The sequence below is a fragment of the Chlorocebus sabaeus genome, chromosome 10 (genome assembly GCF_047675955.1).
Source record: "Chlorocebus sabaeus isolate Y175 chromosome 10, mChlSab1.0.hap1, whole genome shotgun sequence".
NCBI classification, from domain to species: domain Eukaryota; kingdom Metazoa; phylum Chordata; class Mammalia; order Primates; family Cercopithecidae; genus Chlorocebus; species Chlorocebus sabaeus.
The window spans coordinates 3,560,621-3,584,636 of NC_132913.1; the positions used below are offsets into that span (position 1 = coordinate 3,560,621).

At 42.9% G+C, this 24,016-nt stretch overlaps 1 protein-coding gene across 4 annotated transcripts in view; it reads left to right on the forward strand.

The window, feature by feature from the left end:
* The first annotated feature begins 5,565 nt into the window (after positions 1-5,565).
* WDR33 (WD repeat domain 33) overlaps positions 5,566-24,016 on the forward strand; it is a 107,449-nt gene continuing 88,998 nt past the window's right edge. For all 4 annotated transcript variants that reach the window (XM_037988126.2, XM_007964594.3, XM_007964596.3 and 1 more), the window contains exon 1: positions 5,566-5,731. The gene's annotated coding sequence lies outside the window, so the exon portion shown is untranslated. The remainder of the gene's footprint in view (positions 5,732-24,016) is intronic.

Genomic DNA, 24,016 nt, shown 5'->3' on the forward strand with positions numbered 1-24,016 from the left:
TTTTTTTCTCTTGAGATGCCCAGGCTGGAGTGCAGTAGCATGATCTCAGCTCACTGCAACCTCTGCCTCCTGGGTGCAAGCAATTCTCCTGCCTCAGTGTCCTGAGTAGCTGGGACTACAGGAGCACGCCACCACACCTGGCTAATTTTTGTATTTTTGTAGAGATAGGGTTTTGCTATGTTGGCCAGGCTGGTCTTGAACTCCTGACCTCAGGTGATCTGCCCACCTTGGCCTCCCAAAGAGCTGGAATTACAGGTGTGAGTCACTGCGCCCGGCCTTACTTTCAAGACTGAACCATGTTTTTCAATTTTACCAAGACGATAAAACTCCGAAAAAATCAGTATTATGCAATCAGCAAGTTAGAAGTAAGATGAAAATTCCAGAAAATATTTGAACCTGGGACTATAGGACTAATGGAATTTCTAGAGATAGAAAAGTATTTAGAACACATGGGGATGAGGCTTTAATGGGAGCATTGAAGTATTCCCAAAGCCTAGGGCAAACTGTGGGCTGGATATTGGAATTTGCCAAGTGTTCCTAGAATTTCTGTAACAGCATTGTAATGGAGTAAACAGAGGCCAACCTCAGTTTATTGGTGGCAAAACCAGGACTCTGACCTGGGCCTACTGACATGGGTCCAGTGTTCTTTTTTTTTTACCCTTCATGCTTTGCAGTCTAGACATGTAGTTGTCTATGCAGTATTCTAATATGCATTTTTTGTTTTCTTGAAGTATCTGAAATGCATTTTTAAAGAAACTCTATGTAATGTCTTCTTTGGTCTTTAATTCAGATTCTTTAGTTGCTTTAGTTTGTTCTTTTTTATTTTTTGGGACAAAGTCTTGCTCTGTCGCTCAGGCTGGAGTACAGTGGTATGATCTCGGCTCACTGCAACCTCTGTCTCCTGGGTTCAAGTAATTCTTCTGCCTCAGCTTCCCAAGTAACTGGGACTACAGGCATGCACCACCATGCCCGGCTAATTTTTGTATTTCTTAGTAGAGTTGGGGTTTCACTATATGCTGGCCAGGCTGGTCTCGAACTCCTGACCTTAGTTGATCTGCTCGCCTCGGCCTCCCAAAGCGTTAGGATTGCAGGCATAAGCCACTGCACCTGGCATAGTTTGTTTCTGATTTTTCTGTTAGCAGGCTCACTTTCTCTGCCTCTAAAAAGCAGGGAGAAAGCTGTATTATGCAGAGATAATGAGAACAGGATACATAGAAAGAGTCTATGCTAATCCAGTGGGAGGTGGCATATTCAGCTGTATTTACATGTAAAGAATGCACAGGGATGGTGATCGCAGCATTATTTGTATTAGCTGGTTTTGATTTCCTGAGCTCAAGTGATCCTCCCACCTAGGCCTCCCAAAGTCCTGGGATTACAGGCATGAGCCCCCGCTTCAGGCCTGAGAAGCTGTTAAAAAGAACAAAGATATGTCTACATGTGAACTGAGAAGGAAGGGTGCCAAGATATATTGCCAAAAGAATACAGTTTGGATAGTATCCTATTTGTGTAGGAAAAATGTACTCATATATAATATTTTCATGTATGTGTGAAGACGATAGTGGCTGGGTGCTCTGGCTAATGCCAGTAATACTAGTGTTTTGAGAGGCTGAGGTGGGAGGATCACTTAAGGATAGGAGTTCAAGATCAGCATAGGTAACAGAGTGAGACCTCACCTCTACAAAAAAATTGAGAAAATTAACCAGGTATGGGGGTGTACCCTATAGTCCCAGCTATTTGGAAGGCTCAAATGGGAGGATCACTTGAGGCCAGGAGTTCAAGGTCAGCCTGGGCAACACAGGGAGACGCTATGTGCCTAAACAAAGAGGTAAATAAATAAATCAGGATAGTGAAGTGTTATTTACCTATCACCTAGCCAATCTTGTGTCGATGGCCCTTTCTCCTCTCTGGTAACTTAGTGGAGATTTAGCCATTTTTTTTTCTTGAATAAATAATCCTTATCTTGTTGAAAGACCTTGGTTAATTTCCAGCACTCTGAAAACTGAAAAAGTTGATTTTGACAAAATTTTGCCAGTGTTTTGTGGCTTTTAGGGAGAAGACGATTTTCACATGTTCTTACTCAACCACTTCTGCTGATGTGCTTCGCTGGAATCACTTAAAGCCAATTCCAGACATCATATCATTTAACTCATACATACTTCAGGACATGACAGGTAAAGATTTTATTTATTTATTTATTTATTTATTTATTGAGATGGAGTCTTGCTTTGTTGCCCAGGCTGGAAGGAAGTGACACAATCTTGGCTCACTGCAACTTCCGCTTCTGTGGTTCAAGTGATTCTCCTGCCTCAGCCTCCTGAGTAGCTGGGATTACAGGCGCCCACCACCATGCCCAGCAGTTTTGTTGTTTTGTTTTGTTTTTGTATTTTTAGTAGAGATGGGGTTTCACCACGTTGACCAGGTTGGTCTTGAAATCCTGACCTCAGGTGATCCGCCCATCTCGGCCTCCCAAAGTGCTGGGATTACAGGTTGAGCCACCATGCCCGGCCAACAGGTAATGACTTAAAAAAATTAATAAAAAGGCCGGGCGTGGTGGCTCACGCCTGTAATCCCAGCACCTTGGGAGGCCGAGGCGGGTGGATCACAAGGTGAGGAATTCAAGACCAGCCTGGCCAAGATGGTGAAACCCCATCTCTACTAAAAATACAAACATTAGCCAGGTGTGGTAGTGCGAGCCTGAAATCCCAACTACTCGGGAGGATGAGGCAGAAGATATTGCTTGAACCTGGGAGGCGGGGTTGCAGTGAGCCGAGATCACACCACTGCAAATCCAGATAGCAAAAAAAAGGAAACACAGTAGCAGACAATGATTAAATAATGGCACATCCATACATAGACTGTCATGCAGACATTACACAGTATCTAGCCTGGGCAACAGAAGCAAGACTCTGTCTCAAAAAAAAAAAATTAATGAAAATGTAGTTGTTACATATAATAAATTTTAAAATTCTTTAATGTCATCTAATACCCACCCAGTCTATGTTCAAATGTCCATATTTTCTCAAAAATGTCTTTTCACCCCCAGTTTGTTCAATTGGGATCCAAACAGGGAGTACACATTGCATTTGGTTGATATGCCTCTTAAGTCTCTAACCTATAACAGAGAATCTCTAACAGTTTCTTTCCTCAGTTTTTAAATTTTTTCTGGAAGAAAATGTATCAGATGTAAAATTTTATAAAATATAGAATATGGCTGATTGCATCCTTGCAGTATACTTAACAGGTTCATCTGTCTCCTGGTCAATTTAAAAAACAATTTTCCAGGAAGGGGCCTGTGAGGTTACAGGTGTGAAGGATTTTTGCCCTTGATTAGGCTGCCCCTTCAATTCAGCACATTTTAAAGATTTTCAGGGATCAGGACACTGCCTGAATGCCTCCTCTACCACTCCCAATATAATTTCTAGGAACTGACCACTTGCTTGTCTTTTCTCTCTAACCTTCAAAACCCAACTGATGAGGGGACTTCTTAGGGTTACCTTCCTGACCCCACTCCCTACCTTCAGCCCATGAGAATCCTGCCTTCTATCCTGGCTTTCCTGCCTTGTACTCAGGGTGTCTATGGGTTCCTTCCATCCTATCCTAAACTTATCACACAAAACTGGAATTGTCCAGCCTCCTTACATATTTCTAGATATATATCAAAATAAGATTATAGGGGCTGGGGGTGGTGGTGCATGACCTGTAATTGCAGCACTTTGGGAGGACTGCTTGAACCCAGGAGTTTGAGACCAGCTTGGGCAACATAATGAGATCTTGTCTCTACTAAAATTAGCTGGGTATGGGTGTCCTGGCCCAGGCCATTGGTCCGAGCTACTAGGGAGGCTGAGGTGAGAGAATCACTTGAACCTGGGAGGTTGAGGCTGCAGTGAGTTATGATCACCCTGGGGGACAGAGAGACCTTGTCTTTAAAAAAAGAAAAAATATAGAAGATTATACACATTTCTGATGTCATCATAAAAACTTTAGATACTGTGTAATGTCTGCATGATAGTCTATGTATGGATGTGCCATTATTTAATCATTGTCTGCTACTGTGTTTCCTTTTTTTTTTGGCTATCAGTAATACCTCAAAGATTACTACGCAAATCTTATTCAGATTTCTGAGGCTATCCTTAGAACAGATTTTTGGAAGGGGATTATGGAGTCAAAAGTAAGACTTCTTTGAGACAGGGTCTTACTCTGTTGCCCAGACTGAAGTGCACTGGCGCGATCTTGGCTCACTGCACCTGCCAACTCCTGGGCTCAAGTGATCCTCCCACCTCAGCCTCCCAAGTACCCATCACAGGAACGATCACAGGAACGCGGTCACAGGAACACACCACGACACATAAAGATGGGGTCTTGCCATGTTCCCTCGGCTGGTACGATTCTTGATTCATATTGGAGAACAACTTGTTGTGCAGTTATATTTTGAACCTCATCAAAATGGAATCATACAGCGTCCTCCTTTTTGTGCCTAAGTTAAAAATATCTGGTATTAGTTCAGGCTGTTGCGTTTATCCATAACTTCCTATTGCTCTGTAGAAATCTACCGCACGACTATACCATAATTTAGCCACTCAATTGCTGATGGGCATTTGGGTTACCAGCTTTTTATTACTACGAATAAACGTTCTATGGATTTTTTTTTTTTTTTTTTTTTTTGAGACAGTTTCGCTCTTTTTGCTCAGGCTGGAGTGCAATGGCGTGATCTCGGCTCACCGAACCTCCGCCTCCGGGGTTTAAGCGATTCTCCCGCCTCAGCCTCCCGAGTAGCTAGGATTACAGGCATGCGCCACCACCCTGGCTAATTTTGTATTTTTAGTAGAGACGGAGTTTCTCCATATTGGTCAGGCTGGTCTTGAACTCCCGACCTCAGCTGATCCACCTGCCTCGGCCTCCCAAAGTGCTGGGATTACAGGCGTGAGCCACCACCGCCCGGCTCTATGGACATTCTTGCACATGCCTTTGGTGGAGTATGCACTCACTCATTCCTCTTGAAGTGAAATTTCTCGGTCACAAGGTAAGCGTACACTTAGCTTTAGCAGAAACTGCAGCGTTTTTCCAAAGTGGTTGCACCGTGGGGCTATTTTTCTATCTCGGTCGCTCGACTTTAAGCGAGGCGTAATCTAGAGGCACAACTGGCTCGGGGAAGGCGTGGAGCCTGACCGTGTGCCAGGATCTGCCAGGGCTGCCACCAGCTGTACGAGTGAACAGACTCAGCAAGGTCCCACGGGGCTTCCCACAGATCCACTCTCGGTGGGCTCGGTCCAACGACCCGCTCTCTCTGCCGCACCGGCCCCGTACAAATACACTCTTTCACATACTGGAAAACGGGGTGTTTTTCAGAGCATCCAGGTTAGGTCACACTGTAAAAAAAGCCAGCACTGCGAAACGCAGTCGCTTCCTCCATCCGGGAGGCAGCGCAGCCCAACTCGCTCCGGAACAAAGGACGCGCTCGACAGAGTCTCGCGGCCCGGCCCCTCACTTATGCACATGCGCAGATCGAGCCTTACGGAGGCCCGCGACCCAGGCGCGCGTGACGTAGCGCCGTCCGCCGGTGCGTGATGACCCCAGAGCGTGCGTTCTGTGGCTCATAGGGGAAGATGGCGGCTGCTCCTTTGGAGGAGCGGGATTGAGAGGCTCGGAGTGGGGAGACCAGACAGGAGAGACATTCCCGGCTCTGAAGACGAACGCTTCGCTGGCCGTTAGGAGCTCTGCTCAAAGCCAGACGGTGAGTGCGGCGGCGACACGGGACTGCTCGCCTGCAGCAGGCAGCAGCGCTCTCCGCCATTTTCAGGCTCGGCCGTTGCGTGCTTTGGGGGCCTGGACGGGCGCCTGGGCAAAGGTTGGAGGAACTGGGAGGATCGACCTCGGGGCGGCTCGTTGAGGCAGGTTTGAGCCTTATGGGAGGGGGCTGGAGGCTGAAGGCCAACTGGGAAAAGCGGGCATGGTAGAACTAAGGCCCTGACTGGAAGCGGTGGCGACGAGAAGACGTAAGTCAGGCCACGGTTAAGACGTGAAGTTTGGAGGGAAATGCATTTTAACAGAGGTTTGGGGCGGGAGTGGAAGGAGGTGGGCCGAGTTGAAGTGGTTGATTGAAAGGGTCCTGGGAAGTTAACGTGAAATCTGCGAAACAGCTGAAGGCTTAGCCGTGATGTTATCGTGGCTTGAAATCGGTGTTTATAATAAGGATGAGGCTACAGCCTGACAGGCAAAGCCCTGCTTTTTTGGAATAGTTGTATTTCTATTTGGTTTGTGCTAGATCCCTGTTTCCAATTTTAAGTTGTCTTCCGGCAACTAAGTAGTGAGGATCTTAGCATGCCCTCTTAAAAGAAATGACAATGAATGTTTGTACTTGGTTGTAACCCTTGGGATTAGTGGCCCCTTCCGGAGTAGGGAGGAGGAGGCGGCGGCGGCAGCGGCGGCAGGTCGGTAGGGAATTCCGTAATTGGATCTATTTAAATCAAATCAGAAGAATACGGGCTACTCGTAGAAAGCCTGTCAAGAACGTTTTAAAGTAGTTTCTACACACATGACCTTAAGTTGACTGTTCAGGAGCTTTGGAAGACATTAGAATATGAACAAAACTCCTGCACTGAAAGGAACAACTCTGGGGAGCGTAGAGTTTACTTTTTAAGTACACTCTGGAGAGCTGATGCACGCTGTATAGACATATATATGTGTATATATGTGTGTGTATATATATGTACATATATAGCCTGTGAACGTGATGCAGTGGTAAACCTACTTAATTCAAACCTTTTAGTGACAGTTATGCTAGTTGTACCTCTTGTGGCATTTTTCTTTTCCTCGCCTTAATTGCATTTGACCCATTTTTTATTACTGTAAGATACTTTTGCATTTTTTGTCTCCTTGACCAGAAGAAGATAAAATATTGTATAGATTTGAGTTTTTGCTGAGACTTGAAGTTCCATATTTAGACTATCTTCTTGAAACTTGGGGAGAAATTTTAACTTGTCTTTCCTGTACTCCTGGGAAGAATTTTGGTAGAAAGTTGGCTTATGGCCGGGCGCGGTGGCTCACGCTTGTAATCCCAGCACTTTGGGAGGCCAAGGTGGGCGGATCACCTGAGGTCAGGAGTTCGAGACCAGCCTGACCAACATGGCAGAACCCCGTCTCTACTAAAAATACAAAAATTAGCCGGGCGTGGTGGTGGGCGCCTGTAATCCCAGCCACTCGGGAGGCTGAGGCAAGAGAATCGCTGGAACCCAGGAGGCAGAGGTTGTAGTGAGCCAAGATCGCACCATTGCACTCCAGCCTGGGCGACAGAGGAAGACGCCGTCTCAAAAAAAAAAAAAAAAAAAAAAAAAAAGATTTTGGCTTATATATATTACAATGCTTTAGACAAAAATCTTTATCTGTGAAGCTGATGGCTTAACTTGGATAATTTTCTTTGGTTGGGGAAAAATACTAAACAGATTTTGCCATCACGGTTTTATGTTGACATAAGGCTTTAATTATATTTTTACTAAGCACTTAAGGTATTTATTCAGAGCTCTCTTTGCTAAGTAATAAGTTCATATACTTTTGCCATTACTTTGCGGGGGGAATGTTATTTGATTATGGCTGAAGGAACTGCTTCATGTTTCAGAATGGGATAGTAAGGTTACAGTAAAGCTTTACGATTACGACGAAGATATTGGTGAAAATTTTTCACTTATAAATGTATTTGTGTAATTCTTTTTTTTTTTTTTTTTGAGACAAGAGTCTCGCTCTGTCGCCCAGGCCAGAGTGCGGTGGCGCGATCTCAGCTCACGGAAAGCTCCACCTCCCGGGTTCACGCCATTCTCCTGCCTCAGCCTCCCGAGTAGCTGGGACTATAGGCGCCCGCCACCGCGCTGGGCTAATTGTATTTTTAGTAGAGACGGGGTTTCACCGTGTTAGCCAGGATGGTTAGCCAGGATGGTCTCGATCTCCTGACCTCGTGATCCGCCAGCCTCGGCCTCCCAAAGTGGTGGGATTACAGGCTTGAGCCACCGCGCCCGGCCATGTTTCTGTAATTCTTTTGAGGTTGTTTAGCAACAAGTTTGGAATTTTACAAGTGTTTTTAGGTAAAGTAGTTGGAGCCTGTAAATTATCAAAGTATGTTTACTTGTCATAAACTGGTAAGTTCTTAAGCATGGATTCCAGATTGTACTAGGTTTCTGTACATTATTCCAAAAATTTTATTTCTGTTGAAACTTGGTAAGAGATGTTAACTGTTTTGTTGGGATGATGAAAGTTTCTCTGTTGCTACGATGTGTGACAAGCTACAATGTGTGACAAGCTAGCTGCCTGCCCTAGGTTTTTGTGTGTGTGTGTTTTGCTTTTAAGGAAGGTCTAGCTCCATCACTCTTGCTGGAGAGCTATGACGCGACCTCTGCCCGCTGACATCCCGACTTCCCTAGCTCAAGCGATTCCCACACCTCAGCCTCCTAGCGGCTGGGACTACCAGGCACTGCCAACATGCCCCCCTTATCTGTATTTTTTTGTAGGGACTGGTCGTGAGCCCGAAGTTTTGGGCTCAAGTGATCTGCCCGCCTCTGCCTACTGGTGTTGGGACTACAGGAGTGAGCCGTCACGCTCGACCAACTGACCATAGTTTTAATACTTAAAAATATTTTGTCTCTAGCAGTGATTTAGGTTCAAAGCTTTTCTGTGTGAAAATGATTTTTCTTTCTTTCTTTCTTTTATTGAGACTGAGTCGCTCCTTCGTCCAGGCTGGGTGCAGTGGTGCGATCTTGGCTCACAGCAGCCTGCTTCAAGGGATTCTCCTGTCTCAGCCTCCTGAGTAACTGGGACTACAGGCATGTGCTACCACGCCCGGCTAATATTTTTTTTTTTCCCGTGACAGAGTCTCACTCCATCGCCAGGTTGGAGTGCAGTGGTGTGATCTCAGCTCACTGCAACCTCTGTCTCCCGGGTTCAGGCGATTCTCCTGCCTTAGCCTCCTGAATAGCTGGGACTACAGGCGCGAACCACCATGCTCAGCTAATTTTTTATATTTTTAGTAGAGACGGGGTTTCACCATGTTGGCCTGGATGGTCTCGATCTCTTGACCTCGTGATCCACCCTCCTCGGTCTCCCAAAGTGCTGGGATTACAGGCGTGAGCCACTGCACCTGGCCAATTTTTGTATTTTTTGGTAGAGATGGAGTTTCACCATGTTGGCCAGGCTGGTCCCAAACTCCTGACCTGAAGTGATCCACCTGCCTGGGCCTCCCAAAGTGCTGGGATTACAGAAGTGAGCCACTGAGCTCTGCTGAAAATGATTTTTCTTTGGTAACATTTATCTCCCCATTTCAAACCATTTACATTAGTCGTAGAGACTGAAGCTCTTCAGCATATTGGAAAATCTGAGCAGTGCTGCTCTCATCCTGCCTGGCCCTTAAACATTTTACGAATTTTCTGGTAATGACTGACTTTCTAAAGTTGTGTTGTAGCTTATAGTCATGATTTGCGTGCTTATAAATTCCCACAGCTAGGTAGTATTGGAAAGGGCATGCATGGGTTTCAGCAGCAAAAGGCCCTAGATTTGAATGCCAGGCTCACCATTAACAACCTTTTTTATATTGAGCCAGTTAATTAAACTCTCTAAGCTTCAGTTTCTTTGTATAAGAATGTTAACTATAAAACCTAAAGGTAAAAAAGTGCCTCATATATAGTAGGCATTCCTTAAATATTAACATTTTTTTTCTTTCTGTGATGAATTTAATTGGCGACATTTTCAGTTTTTAACATCAACTCAACTATCTTTGTTGAAATTTACTGACAGTCCCTTTCCTCTGGTAAATTAATCACTCCTTTCTCTGTTATTAAAGCATTTTGTGTATATCTTTAATGTATTTTGGCTGTACCTTCTCCACTACTTTGTGAGCACTTTGGTTTTAGTTTGTTTTCTGAGACAGGGTCTCACTTTGTTGGCTTGATCATGGCTCACTGAAGCCTCTTAATTCCTGGACTCAAGCGATCCTCCTGCTTCAGCCTTTCAAAGTCTTGAGATTATAGTCACGAGCCACTGCCGCCAGCTCTTTGTGAGCACGTTGAAGACATACTATAGTACCTTATATTTTTGTATTCCTAAAACCTAGGCATTATACAAATTGAAGAATGAATTTTCTACAACAATTCCACTCATGACTCTACTGGAATCCATATTTCAACACAGACTTGGTTTATTTCTGATCTTTGGCTGTTGCTTATTAACTCTTCGCCTGGATTGTATTCTTCCTTTACACTCTTCCTATTCTGTTCACTCCTCAAAATCCAGCTAAATCCAATTAATGAGGTATTCAGTGACTCTCATTTATTCATAACTTGTTTAGTTAGTCTAGTGTCTGTGTGACTGCCTTCTGTTACTTCGTGTCCCATGAGTACCTGCCTCTGTGCTTTACCATTTTTAGCAGATCCTTGAGTGGGATGATATGTGCAAAACTGCTTCAGGCAGTTTGTTGTTATAGGCACCTGCTCTCTACTCTGTTTGCTGCTCAACTGAGTAGGTTGAGGAGCAATTTTCCTCTTTTGGTATATGGAATATTCTGGTAACTTTTTTGCAACTTTAAGAAATTTCAAGCTGGGTGCGTTGGCTTACATCTGTAATCCCAGCACTTTGGGAGGCCGAGGCAGGTGGATCACCTGAAGTCAGGAGTTCAAGACCAGTCTGGCCAACGTGGTGAAACCCTATCCCTACTAAATACAAAAAAATTTAGCCGGGAGTGGTGGCACATGCCTGTAATCCCAGCTACTTGGGAAGCTGAGGCAAGAGAATTGCTTCAACCCTGGAAGCCGAGGTTGCGGTGAGCTGAGATTGCGCATTGCACTCCAGCCTGGGCAACAAGAGTGAAACGCTGTCTCGAAAAAAAAAAATTTCAAACATGCAGAAAAGGTGAAAGAATATTACAGTGAACACCCATATGCCTTCTGTTTGGATTCAACTGTTGACCAACATTTAGCCATTTTGCTTTAACTCTGTATCCTCCCTTTCTTGAATGATTTGAAATTAAATTGCAGATACACTGCTTCTCCCCTTAATATCTCAGGATGCATCTCTTTGAAATAATGCTTTTTCCTGCACTTTTCTACATTTTTATTTCAAGCCAGTCTCCAACTAAAAACATGTAAAATCGTTATCATACCTAAGGCAATTAGCATGAAATCTTTAGGATCATCTTTTTTTTTTTTTCCCCCAAATGAGTTGGTGTAATTATATATACATATTTTTTGCTCTGTCCCACAGTTGTTAAAGAGTTGATTTAATTGTAGGTTATACAGAGTTTAGGGTAGAACAAAGACCAAAGGGCAGTCTCTGGCAAGATTCTGGGCTGGTTTTACTTTAAATTCACAGCTAAGGTAGGAATGACTGAGTGAAAACAACTAGAGACCTGGCGCAGTGGCTCACGCCTGTAATCCCAGCACTTGGGAGGCTGAGGCAGGCAGATCACCTGAGGTCAGGAGTTTGAGAGTAGCCTGGCCAACATTGTGAAACCTCGGCTCTACTAAAAATGCAAAAATTAGCCAGGTGTGGTTGCGCATGCCTGTAGTCCCAGCTACTCAGGAGACTGAGGCATGAGAATAGAGTGAACCCAGGAGGTGAAGGTTGCAGTGAGCTGAAATTGCGCCACTGCACTGCAGCCTGGACAACAGAGCGAGACTGTCTTAAAAAAACAAACAAACAAAACAAAACAAAAAAACAACTAAAGAGATGATGAACCACTGTAAGCATTTTAATTTATTCATATTTTTTATTTAAAATTTTAAAATTTTGTTTGAGACAGGGTCTTAACCCTGTCATCCAGGTTGGAGTGCAGTGGCACAATCACGGCTCACAGCAGCCTCAACCTCCCAGCTCAAGCAGTCTGCCCGCCTTGACCTCCCAAAGTGCTAGGATTACAGGTGTGAGTCAACACACTTGCCTTTTTTTTTTTTAAACAAGTTTATTCTTAAATGTGCAATAGCTTCAAGATGACACTTCATTCCAGCTATAGGTGGCAAAAGATGATATGGCAGGGAATACAGATGTTTAAATACGAATGAAATCAAGGGTCACCGTCGCTTCAGGCACAAGGCACAGCTTACTTTCTGCCAGATTTTTAAATTCCACCTGTGACTGGAGCCCCTCCCCAGAGGCTTTCGCTTTTAGCTCCTTGTGTTTCTTCTGTTCCTTGTCTTGTTTCTGCTTGAAAGCCTTATTCATCTCCTTGGCCTGCTTTTTGGGCAGTTTCAAGGGGTTCTTCTTGCCACCTTTGAGGCCGGACCTGGCACCTGCTGCCCCTTCCCAACTCTGTCACCACAAACGGCTAGCCTCATCTTTTTAAAGAATGTTCCATATTTTGGAATTTCTTATTGTATGCTTAAAATGTCATGTATTTTGTTTCTCAATTCTTATTGTTTCTCTATTCCTTTTATTTCCTGTAAACTGGAAGTTAGATTTAGAGATGTTTGACTAAATTTGGGTCAAATATTTTTGGCAAAAAATACTTCATAGAGGCCAGGTGCGGTGGCTCACGCCTGTAATCCCAGCACTTTGAGAGGCTGAGGCAGATGGATTGCTAGAGCCCGGGAGTTCAAGACCAGCCTGGACAATTTGGCAAAACCCTGTCTGTGCTTTAATTTTATTTATTTATTTATTTATTTATTTATTTATTTATTTATTTATTTCTGAGATGGAGTCTCGCTCTGTTGCCCAGGCTGGAGTGCAGTGGCCCAATCTTAGCTTACTGCAAGCCCTGCCTCCCAGGTTCACGCCATTCTCCTGCCTCAGCCTCCCGAGTAGCTGGGACTACAGGCGCCTGCCACCATGCCTGGCTAATTTTTTGTACTTTTAGTAGAGACGGGGTTTCACCATGTTAGCCAGGATGGTCTCGATCTCCTGACCTCATGATCTGCCCTCCTTGGCCTCCCAAAGTGCTGGGATTACAGGTGTGAGCCACCACACCCAGCGTCTGTACTTTAAAAAAATGAAAAAAGAAAAATATGCCGGGTTTGGTGGCCTTCGCCTGTAGTCCCAGCTACTTGGGAGGCTGAGACAGGAGGATTGCTTGAGCCAGAGAGGTGGAGGTAGCAGTGAGCCAACATCCTGCTGCTGTACTCCAGCTTAGGTGACAAGAGAACCCTGTCTCAAAAAAAAAAAAAAAAAAGAAAAAGAAAAAAGAAAAAAACTTCACAGGTGATGATATGTGATTTATATTGTGAGGATATACTTCTAGCTATGATCCCTCAGTAAGGTGGTAGGGACTGCCAGATGTTAGCTTGCCTCATTTACAATGCCAGATTTACTTGGTTAATGTGTCCATTGGATTTCTTCATCAGAGGTATATTTTTCCCTTTGCAGTTATACTTGATCTGTGGGGTGATAACTTTAGCATCATGGGAGTACCTTACTTCTCAAAATATTTTTCACCTAATGATTGATGATTGTTAACTGAGTCATTTATTGGGAGTTTTCCAATTTTGTTATTTGTTCACATTCATTAACTGTTTTCTGTAATAAAGAACTTCTTCTGCTTTCCCCCTTCCGTGTTTAAACGTTTAAATTTTGAAATAAATATGAACAAAAGAGTTGGAAGAATAGTTCAAAGAACTCCTATGTACTTTTAATTCTGATTCACCCATTTTTAATATTTTGTCACCTTTGCTTTATTCTTCCCTCCCTCCCTGCCTCCCAGCCCCTCATGTATTATTTTCTGAGCCATTTAGTGTTATTCACAGATATGCACTTCCCCCCCAAGAACAAATTTATTAAATACCCACAATATTAACTAATTCTGGACGTTGAACCTTTATATAGTATCAAAAATTCATACTCAGATTTCTCTAGTTGTCTCAGTAACATCTCACAGAATATTTCTTTCTCTAATCCAGTATCCAATCTAGATATTTCTTATCTCTTTAGTCTTTAAGCGGGACCAGGTTTTTGGCCCTTGTTGCCTTTGGTCTTTTGTTTTGTTTTGTTTTTTGAGACAGGGTCTCACTTGATTGCCTGAGCTGGAGTGCAGTGGCAAGATAATAGCTGCCTGCAGCCTGGAACTCCTGGGTTTAAGTGATTCTTCCAGTTCAGTCTCCCAAGCACCTGGGACTAACCCCAGTTAATTTGAGGGCTCCTTTGCTTTTTTGGCAAAACAATAACCCAAATTCTTTTTGTCTTTTCCTTTCCTTTTGTATCTTCCCATTTCTCCAAGGAACCCCACTTCTTTTGGTAGAAAATATTATTTATAAACAGGGATTTGGATACTTGGTGGTGTATGCATTTGATTGTAGGTCCTTTTCAGTGGACAGAGCTAGAAAACATGATTTTAAAACATCAGCTTACATTGGTATTTTATTTTATTTATTTTTTGAGACGGTCTCCCTCTGTCAACCAGGCCGGAGTGCAGTGGTGCCATCTCGGCTCATTGCAACCTCTGCCTCCTGGGTTTAAGCAATTCTTGTGCCTCAGCCTTCCGAGCAGCTAGGATTACAGGCGTCTGGCTAATTTTTGTATTTTTAGTAGAGATGGAGTTTTACCATGTTGGCAAGGCTGGTCTCGAACTCCTGGCCTTAAGTGATCCACTCACTTTGGCCTCCCAGAGTGTTGGAATTACAGATGTGAGCCACTGTGCCTGACCTACACTGGTATTTTAAATTGCTAATTCAAATTAACATTATTGGCATTTCCTACACAGAAAACAGATTCAGATTTATGATGCCAGTATTTTGCTAGCAATAACCCTACCAAGTGCAGTTTTTTTCAGTCCTTTTTTTTCCTTAGAGTATACTGCATTAAAGATGAACTGTGTTCAAAAGTTACTTGAAATAACATTTTTCTGCTCGTTTGTTGAATTTGTTTATTTTGATTATCAAATTTAACAGTTTTTGTTTGTATTCATTATTAGAGTTTGCTTTTTCTTCCTCTTTAGTTTTTTTGTTTGTTTGTTTTTGAGACAAGATCTCAATCTCTTACCCAGGCTGGAGTGTAGTGCTTGCAGTTTTGGCTCCCTGTAGCCTCAACCTCCCAGGTTTAGGTGATTCTCCTAACTCAGCCTCCCAAGTAGCCGCAACTACAAGTGCGCACCACCATGCCTGGCTAATTTTTTGTATTTTTTGGTGTAGTCTGGGTTTTGCCATATTGCCCAGTCTGGGCTCAAACTCCTGGGGTCATCGGATCCTCCCTCCTCAGCCTCCCAAAATACTAGGATTACAAGGCATGAGCCACTGCACCCAGCCATAATTTAGTCTTTTTAATATGTTATTTACGTGGTTTAAAATTTACTGAAAAAATTTTTTTAGGCACCTGTAACCCAGAAGGAATAAAATTAAATACTATATTGAAAAAGTACTAGCTGGGCATGGTGGCTCACATCTGTAATCCCAGCACTTTGGGAAGCCGAGGGGGGCAGATCACCTGGGGTCAGGAGTTCGAGACCAGCCTGGCCAACATGGTGAAACCCCATCTCTACTAAAAATACAAAAATTAGCCAGGCGTGGTGGCACATGCCTGTAATTCCAGCTACTCTGAAGGATGAGGCAGGAGAATTGCTTGCACCCGGGAGACAGAGGCTGAACAAAAAGTAGTTAAGTCTTGCTTCTGTCTCTGAGCTGTGGAGTTCACTCCTGTTTTTACTGTGTGTATTCTTATTTTCACATTCTTAGAAGAAAGTTGGCATGCTGTATATGCTTGTGACACTTGATTTTTTTTAATATATAAATTGTGATAAATACAAGCAAAATGCTACTGTCTTTTTTATTTTTTGAGTTGGAATCTTGCTCTCTCCTCCAGGCTGGAGTGCAGTGGCGTGATCTCAGCTCACTCCTGGTTCAAGTCATTCTCCTGCCTCAGCCTCTTGAGTAGCTGGGACTACAGGTGCATGCCACCACACCTGGCTAATTTTTGTATTTTTAGTAGAGATGGGGTTTCACCCTGTTGGCCAGGGGTGGTCTTGAATTCCTGACCTCAAGTGATCTGCCTGCCTGTGCCTCCCAAAGTGCTGGAATTGCAGGCAGGAGCCACCGTGCTTGGCCTTAACCTTTTTTTTTTTTTTTTTTGAGACACAGAGTCTTGCTCTCGCTCAGGCTGGCATGCAGTGGTGGGATCTTGGTGCACTGCAACCTCCACCTCCCAAGTTCAAACAGTTCTCCTGTCTCAGCTTCCCAAGTAGCTGGGACTACAGGCGTGCGCCACCACGCTCAGATAATTTTTGTAATTTTTTATTAGAGACAGGGTTTCACAATATGTTGGCCAGGTTGGTCTTGAACTCCTGACCTTAGGTGATCCACCCGCCTCAGCCTCCCAAAGTGCTGGGATTACAGGTGTGAGCCACCGTGCCTGACCAGCCTTAACCATTTTGTTTTTGAGATTGAGTCTCACTTTGTCGCCCAGGCAGGAGTGCAGTGGCACGATCTCAGCTCACTGCAGCCTCTGCCTTCTGGGTTCAAGCAATTATCCTGCCTCAGCCTCCCGAGTAGCTGGCACTACAGGCCATTTTAGAGTCAGTACACACTGGTTCCAGTTTCTTCATATTCTCACCAACAGTTATTATATTCTGTGTGTGTGTGTTTTTTTCCTCTGAGACAAGGTTTCCCTCTGTCACCCCTACTGGAGTACAGTGGTATAATCATAACTCACTGTGCCTTAACCTCCCGGGCTCAAGCAATCCTCCCACCTTAGCCTCCCGAGCAGCTGGGACAACAGGTGTGTGTTACCATGCCTGGCTAATTTTGTTTTTCTTTTCTTTTCTTTTTTATTTTATTTTTTTCCTAGAGACAGGGTCTCACTATGTTGTCTGTCCTGACTGGTCTCAAACTCCTGGGCTAAATCTTCCCACCTCGGCCTCCCGAAGTGCTGAGATTACAATGAGCCACCATGCCCATCCTAAAGTTTTACAACCCAATAATAGTAATATTCCATCACTATAGCTATCATTGAGTTTCAGAAGTTAGACTATTAAAAGTTTCAGTAAAGAGCTTTAACCAGTTGATTGTGGAAATACTGTGTACACAATTATTTTTCGTAAGAGGAAGGAGATTTCTGTCTTAAATAGCTTTAACAAAGTTTCAGTTTCATGTACAGGAATAGATTTAAACAAAACTCAGGGCCAAGTACAGTTTACAGAAATAGGCTTTGTAAGGTCTATGGTTTTATATGGTTTTATTATTTTTTTTTGTTTGTTTTTTTCCCTCTACAATTCCTTCATAACATTGGAATTTGCTGCTTGTGTTTGTTTTTTTTTTTTGAGATGGGAGTCTCACTCTGTTGCCCAGGCTAGAGTGCAGTGTCGTGATCTCGGCTCACTGCAAGCTCCTCCTCCCGGGTTCATGCCGTTCTCCTCCCGAGTAGCTGGGACTACAGGCGCCCTCCACCATGCCTGGCTAATGTTTTTGAAATTTTTTAGTAAAGACGAGGTTTCACCATGGTAGCCAGGATGATCTCCATCTCCTGACCTCATGATTCGCCTGTCTCGGCCTCCCAAAGTGCTGGGATTGCAGGCGTGAGCCACCGCGCCCAGCCTTGCTTCTTGTTTTCAAGGAAAAAGATTATTTTTGTCAAGTGTTGACAGTGATTTGGGATCAGAAGCTGTAATTTTTATGATTCCCATCTCAGTTGATGGACATTAGGATTGTTTTTACTTTTTGATTATTACGAATAACACTGCTGTAAACATTTGTGTACAAATATTTGTGTGGACATAATGCTTTCAGTTCCCTTGGGGATTTACCTGGGAGTAGAATTGCTGGGTCACGTGGTATTTCGACATTTAACATTTGAGGAAATTCTTGACTGTTTTCCCACCTAACTTTCAGTTTATTTTATGCCTAACAACCACTATTCTTTTGTAATCCACACGGACTTGTTATGAGGGTTACTGTTTCTCCACATTCTCACTAACACTTCTTATTTTCCCTCTTTTGGACCATAGCCATCCCAGTGGATGTGAAGTGTTATCTCATTGTGGTATTCATTTCTTTATATATTTTAGAGATGGGGTCTCACTCTGTTGTCCAGGCAGGAGTTCAGGTGCGATCACAGACCACTGCAGCCTCGAACTCTTGGGCTCAAGCAATCCTCCTGCCTGAACTCCAGCAGGAGGTGATTCAAGTAGCTGGAACCACTGTTCCTGGTGCTCATTGTGGTTTTGTTTTGCATTTTTCTATCGAGGCTGAACATCTTTTCCTGTGCTTATTGTCATTTGTATATCTTCCTTTTTTTTTTTTTTTTGAAACAGAGTCTGACTCTGTCGCACAGGCTGGAGTGCAGTGGTGCAATCTCACTGCAACCTCTGGCTCCCGGGTTCAAGCAGTTGTCCTGCCTCAGCCTCCTGAGTAGCTGGGATTACAGATGCCTGCCACCACGCCCGGCTCATTTTTGTGTTTTTAGTAGAGATGGGGTTTTGCCATGTTGGCCAGGCTGGTCTTAAACTCCTGACCCCAAGTGAGCCACCTGCCTTGGCCTCCCAAAGTGCTGGGATTACAGGCATGAGCGACTGTGCCCAGCCTGTGTATCTTCTTTGGAGAAATAACTGTTCACATTCTTTGCTCATTTAAGAAATTGGGTTATTTCTTGTTGTTATTGAGTTTTAAGAGTTCTTTGTATATTCTGGATGCAAGTCTCATCAGATACGTGATTTGCAGAAATTTCCCCTCTTTTTGTGGGTTTGTTTTCCTTTTTTTAACTTTTTTTCCCAAGTCATGTGTAGGAAGACAGTGTTTTGATTTTTTTATGGTGTTATTGAAGCAAAGAAGTTTCTAATTTTGATTACGTCCAATTTACCTACTTTTTCTTTTGTTTATTGTGCATTGGTATCGTATCTAAGGCAATTTCACCTAACCCAGGGTCATGAATGTATTCTCTGTATTTAATGCAGTTGGCAGTTGGTTAAGAAATTGATTTTTCTCGTTAGAGAATGTAGATTCTCGTCCATTGGTATAAATATGAATATGAGTTTGACTTTTTTATTAGAAAGCAGCTATAGTGAGTTTGACCTTGTGGTTAGAAAGATACAAGCTTTTGGCTGGTCTGATGGTAGTGTATTATCAGAACTTATTAACATTGGTGTCACTAAAGTTGATATACAACCCCCAACTGCTAAATTTGACTGGCTTAAAAAAAAAGAAAAAGAAAGCTATAAGCTTTAGTTTTGACTCTATTAAAAGCAGTTTTCAATAACTATTAAATTTTACTTGGTAAAGGGAGAGTCAACTAAAAATTAATGAAGGACAGGTTTCATTGGTGAATTTTTTTTCACAACTTTTTAAGATATTTGTTTAACTTTCAGTTCATCATATCCCTAATAACCACTAGTTTTTCTGAAATCCATACTGACTTGTTTGGAGGGAAATATCAAACTGTTAAGATGGTATGTGTCATAAGGTAATTGAAAGGCATCATAAATTCCAAATATACAGAGGAACTAGTTAACTGATTAGGCTCTTAGGTCAGTGTAGATAGTAGAACTAGAACCTGAGAACCACAGTTCTGAAATCAAGAGGCTCATAAAAGCTTGAGCTTATCAGTTTATCTTGCTATTGACAGATTTGAAATATTCAGGGCCAACCAGCTCTTTAGGATTGTCCCTTTGGGAATGATTGTCTTTTCCTATTTTGTTAAATGCTTTTAAATTCATTTGTTAGGCAAGGTTTAAGAAAGGAATTTTGGAAATTTCTTGCCTGCTTTCTATGTAATCTTTTGAGATGGGTTCTCACTCTGTCACCCAGGTTGAAGTGCAGTGGTGTGATCTCGGCTTACTGGAACCTCGACTTCCTGGGCTCAAACAATCCTCCTGCTTCAGCCACCTGAGTAGCTAGGACCCAGAGCTGTGTGCCACCATGCCTGGCTAAGTTTTTGTGTTTTTGGTAGAGACAGGGTTTTGTCATATTGCCCAGACTGGTCTCGAACTCTTGAGCTCAGGTGACCCACCTGCCTCAGCCTCCCAAAGTGTTGGGATTACAGGCTTGAGTCACCATGCCTGGCCTGTAATCTTGAAAGTATGAAATTATTTTGCCTCTAGAGATCATCAAATCTAGACCCTTTAATTTGAAAATAAGCAAACAACACTAGAGAGATTAAATTTCATAGTTACATTGTTAGTGGCAGAATTCAGGTCACCTGAATAGCAGTTTAGTGTTCCCACTTTTACAAGAAAAGCCACTAAAACATTTCATAATATAGCTTGGAAGGGTTTTTTGGTTTAATGTCTTTTTTTTTGGTGACGTAGTCTCGCTCTGTCACCCGGGGTGGAGTGCAGTGATGTAATCTTGACTGACTGCAACCTCCGCCTCCCGGGTTCAAGTGATTCTCCTGCCTCAGCCTGCTGAGTAGCTGGGATTACAGGCGCATGCCACCACACCCAGCTAATTTTTTTATTTTTAGTAGAGATGAGATTTCACCATGTTGGTCAGGCTGGTTTCGAACTTCTGACTTCATGATCTGCCTGCCTCAGTCTCCCAAAGTGCTGGGATTTACAGACATGAGCCACTGCGCCTGGCCTGGTTTAATGTCTTTGAGAGAGAGCTAACATTTATCAGTTATATTGTGTAGCTAAAAGGTCTAAAATAGGAAAATCATCAGGAATCAACTGGTTACATTAATTATTTTGTGATTTGCAAGAGTTGTCATATCTTTGTTCAAAACTGATTTACCAACTAGGGCCTTTTTCTGCTTTAATTCTAGTAACAATTTTTAGCCTTTAAATCTGCCAGATAATCATGGGAATTGACAGAACTTTTCTTGGCAGATTTTAAATGTGTGTTCATATACATACACGTGTATATAGACATATTTGTATATACCAAGTGGGTAGCTCAGTGCCTCCCTCATATATATCAGTCACTCAAATTGTGATTAATATTAATAGGGGCTGGACTAGAGTGGCGTGATCGCGGCTCACTGCACATCAGCCTTCTTGCACTTGGGAATACTAGACAGCACTTTAGCACTACCTGGGGGACCAGTTGAAATAGTGAAATTGCCAACAAAAAGTACAAACACTGGATAAATGCAGTGAAAAATGCAACACTGGATAGAGTGGGTAAAAGACACTTGTTTGGAGTGTGAGAGCTGACGTAAGAAGATAGAGTGTTGCCTTGTTTGACCTGGGGTGGTAACTTGCGCTCTTGAGCAGATGGGAATTTTTCCTGCCATGGTGATCATTCGTGGACATTCATGTGCTTTGTGTGGTGGAATGACTAGCGGTGCACTGTGAGTATTGGTTTTGGGGCTACAGGTCAGTTTTAGCAAGTAGGTAAATTCACAAATACAGAATCTGGGACTAATGAGGATTGATTATAGTTTGATCTTGGGGAAACAGACAGTTTTTCTGGTTAAATTATTTTTTGTTGTTAACTCCAAGGATATAAGAAGTATGCTTTTTAATTCAAAATTCAAACAACCAAAATGTGTACTGAAATTTTTTCCCTGAACCTAGTCATTTAGGAGACAAAAATACAAAGACATTAATGTAGATTGTTTTCCCTGAAGGTGTATACAAAGAGCATGAAGATAGTGTACATAAAAGGTGGGAATAAAACGGGTCAATAAAATGGAATAAAAAAGCATGTAATGAAGAAAACTAAAATTGAAACAGGAAAGAGGAAATGAGAGAGAGAGTGTGTGTACGTATGCTGGGAAAGAGCCCAAGAAATGATTTTTTTTTTTTTTTTTTTGTAGAGACAGGGTCTCATTTTGTTGCTCAGCCTGGGCTTGAACTTGAACTCCTGAGCTCAAGTGATGGGACCTACCTTGGTCTCCCAAAGTGCTGGGATTATAGGCGTGAGCCACTGTGCTTGGCTGCAATAGAGATTTTCCTTAACCACAATAGTGCTGTCTCTCACACATGAGAAAATTAACAGCCGGGTGTGGTGGTTTATGCCTGTAATCCCAGCATTTTGGGAGACTGAGTCGGGCAGATCCCTTGAGGCCAGGAGCTTGAGACTAGCCTGGGCAACATGTTGAAACCCTGTCTCTAAAAAAAATGTGCAAAAATTAGCCAGATGTGGTGACACATGCTGTGTAGTCCCAGCTACTCAGGAGGCTGAGGTGGGAGGATCGCTTGAGCCCAGGAGGTCGAGGATGCAGTGAGCTATGATGGTGCCACTGCACTCCAGTCTAGGTGACAGAGCAAGACCGTCTCAAAAAAAAAAAAAAAAAAAAAAATTAACAATAATCACCTAATATTGATGCCTGTTCTATTTACCTTATTTACCTAGGTAAATCTATTCTGTATACCAAGTTTACCTAATTGCCCCAAAATACCTTAGGCTACTTTTTTTTTTTTTTAAAGAACCAAGATTCCATCAAGGTTGCTTTTATCTTTTAGTCTTACCTAGAATAGCTCTCCCCTCCCCGTTTTCTCCTTGCATTAACTTCTGGAGGTTTCAAGACAGTTATCTTTTTTTTTTTTTTTTGAGACAAAGGCTTGCTGTGTTGCCCAGGCTAGAGTGCAGTGGCTCCATCTCAGCTTGCTGCAATCTGGACCTCCTGTGCACATCTCAGCCTCCCGAGTAGCTGTGGCCACAGGCACATGCCACCATGCCTGGCTAATTTTTTGGTGTTTTTTTTAATATAGAGAGGAGGTTTTGCTGTGTTGCTTAGGCTGTTAGCTTTTAGAATTTCTTGTATGTGTGTGTATCCTATGGTTTGGTAACTTTTTTTCTCTGTGTTTTCTTTAAACTGGAGTATGTAAGTCTACAAATTTAACTAATTGGTCCATTGTTATGGACTAAAAAAATGTAATTCTGCCTGCCTGACTGGTGTAGCTGTGTTCTAGAGATTGGGACCCATCAGGGTATTAGGACCTTCGTCATTAAAAGTCATTGTTTCAGGTAGGGCATGATGGCTCACGCCTCTAATCCCAGCACTTTGGGAGGCCGAGGTGGGCGGATCATGAGGGCAGGAGTTTGAGACCATCCTGGCCAACATAGTAAAACCCTGTCTCTACTAAAAATACAAAAATTAGACAGGCGTGGTGGCACACACCTGTAGTCCCAGCTACTTAGGAGGCTGAGGCAGGAGAATTGCTTGAACCCGAGAGGCGGAGGTTGCAGTGAGCTGAGATCGCACCATTGCACTCTAGCCTGGGCAACAGAGTGAGACTCCCTCTCAAAAAAAAAAAAAAAAAAAAGTTATTGCTTCATAACTTACTTCCCTTGTACTGATTCCATGTTCACCATCAAGTAGCATGCAGTTTAGGAATAGAAAGTATTTTATTTTTATGTTTTGACACCAGGGTCTTATCATGTAGCTTAGGACTTGAACTACTGGGCTCAAGTGATCCTCCTGACTCAGCCTCCCAGTAGCTAGGATTACGGGTGCACACCACCACACCCAGCTTGAAAGTATTTCTTTTTTTTGAGACGGAGTCTCACTCTATCACCCAGGCTGGAGTGATCTTGGCGACTCAACAACCTCTGCTTCCTGGGTTCAAGCGATTCTTCTGCCTCAGCCTCCTGAGTAGCTGGGATTACAGGCGCCTGCCACCACACCCAGCTAATTTTTTGTATTTTTAGTAGAGGCAGGGTTTCACCATGTTGGTCAGGCTGGTCTTGAACTCCTGACTTCAGGTGATTGACCTGCCTCAGCTTCCCAAAGTGCTAGGATTACAGGCGTGAGCCACCACCACGCGCGGCCATGAAAGTATTTCTTAAGCACTTATGAGAGGACGGCTGTCCTCTTAGCAGTTGTACTTCTCATTTAAAATTGATTTTGAGTCAAATATACTCAAGATTAATACTAGATGGGCTTTATTTACTTATTTTTAAAAAATGGTCTACAAATATTATACTGGGCTGAATTCTCCATTTGGATGGACCTATAAAATATGGCATAAATGCTGTATTTCACTTTTACAGAGCTTCCAACTAAAACTATCCTAGATTTTTGGGTGAAAACTTAATCTAACATAGAACTAGCAACTGTATTTATATTTTTATCTTTTGTAAGTTAATGCTGTTTAGTCATGAAAGGAGATCCATTGTGATCTTTATTGTTTTGGAAAGATTTTACCTATACTGTATACTAGAGTGGAAAATATAGTTTGTTTCTTTCTTTC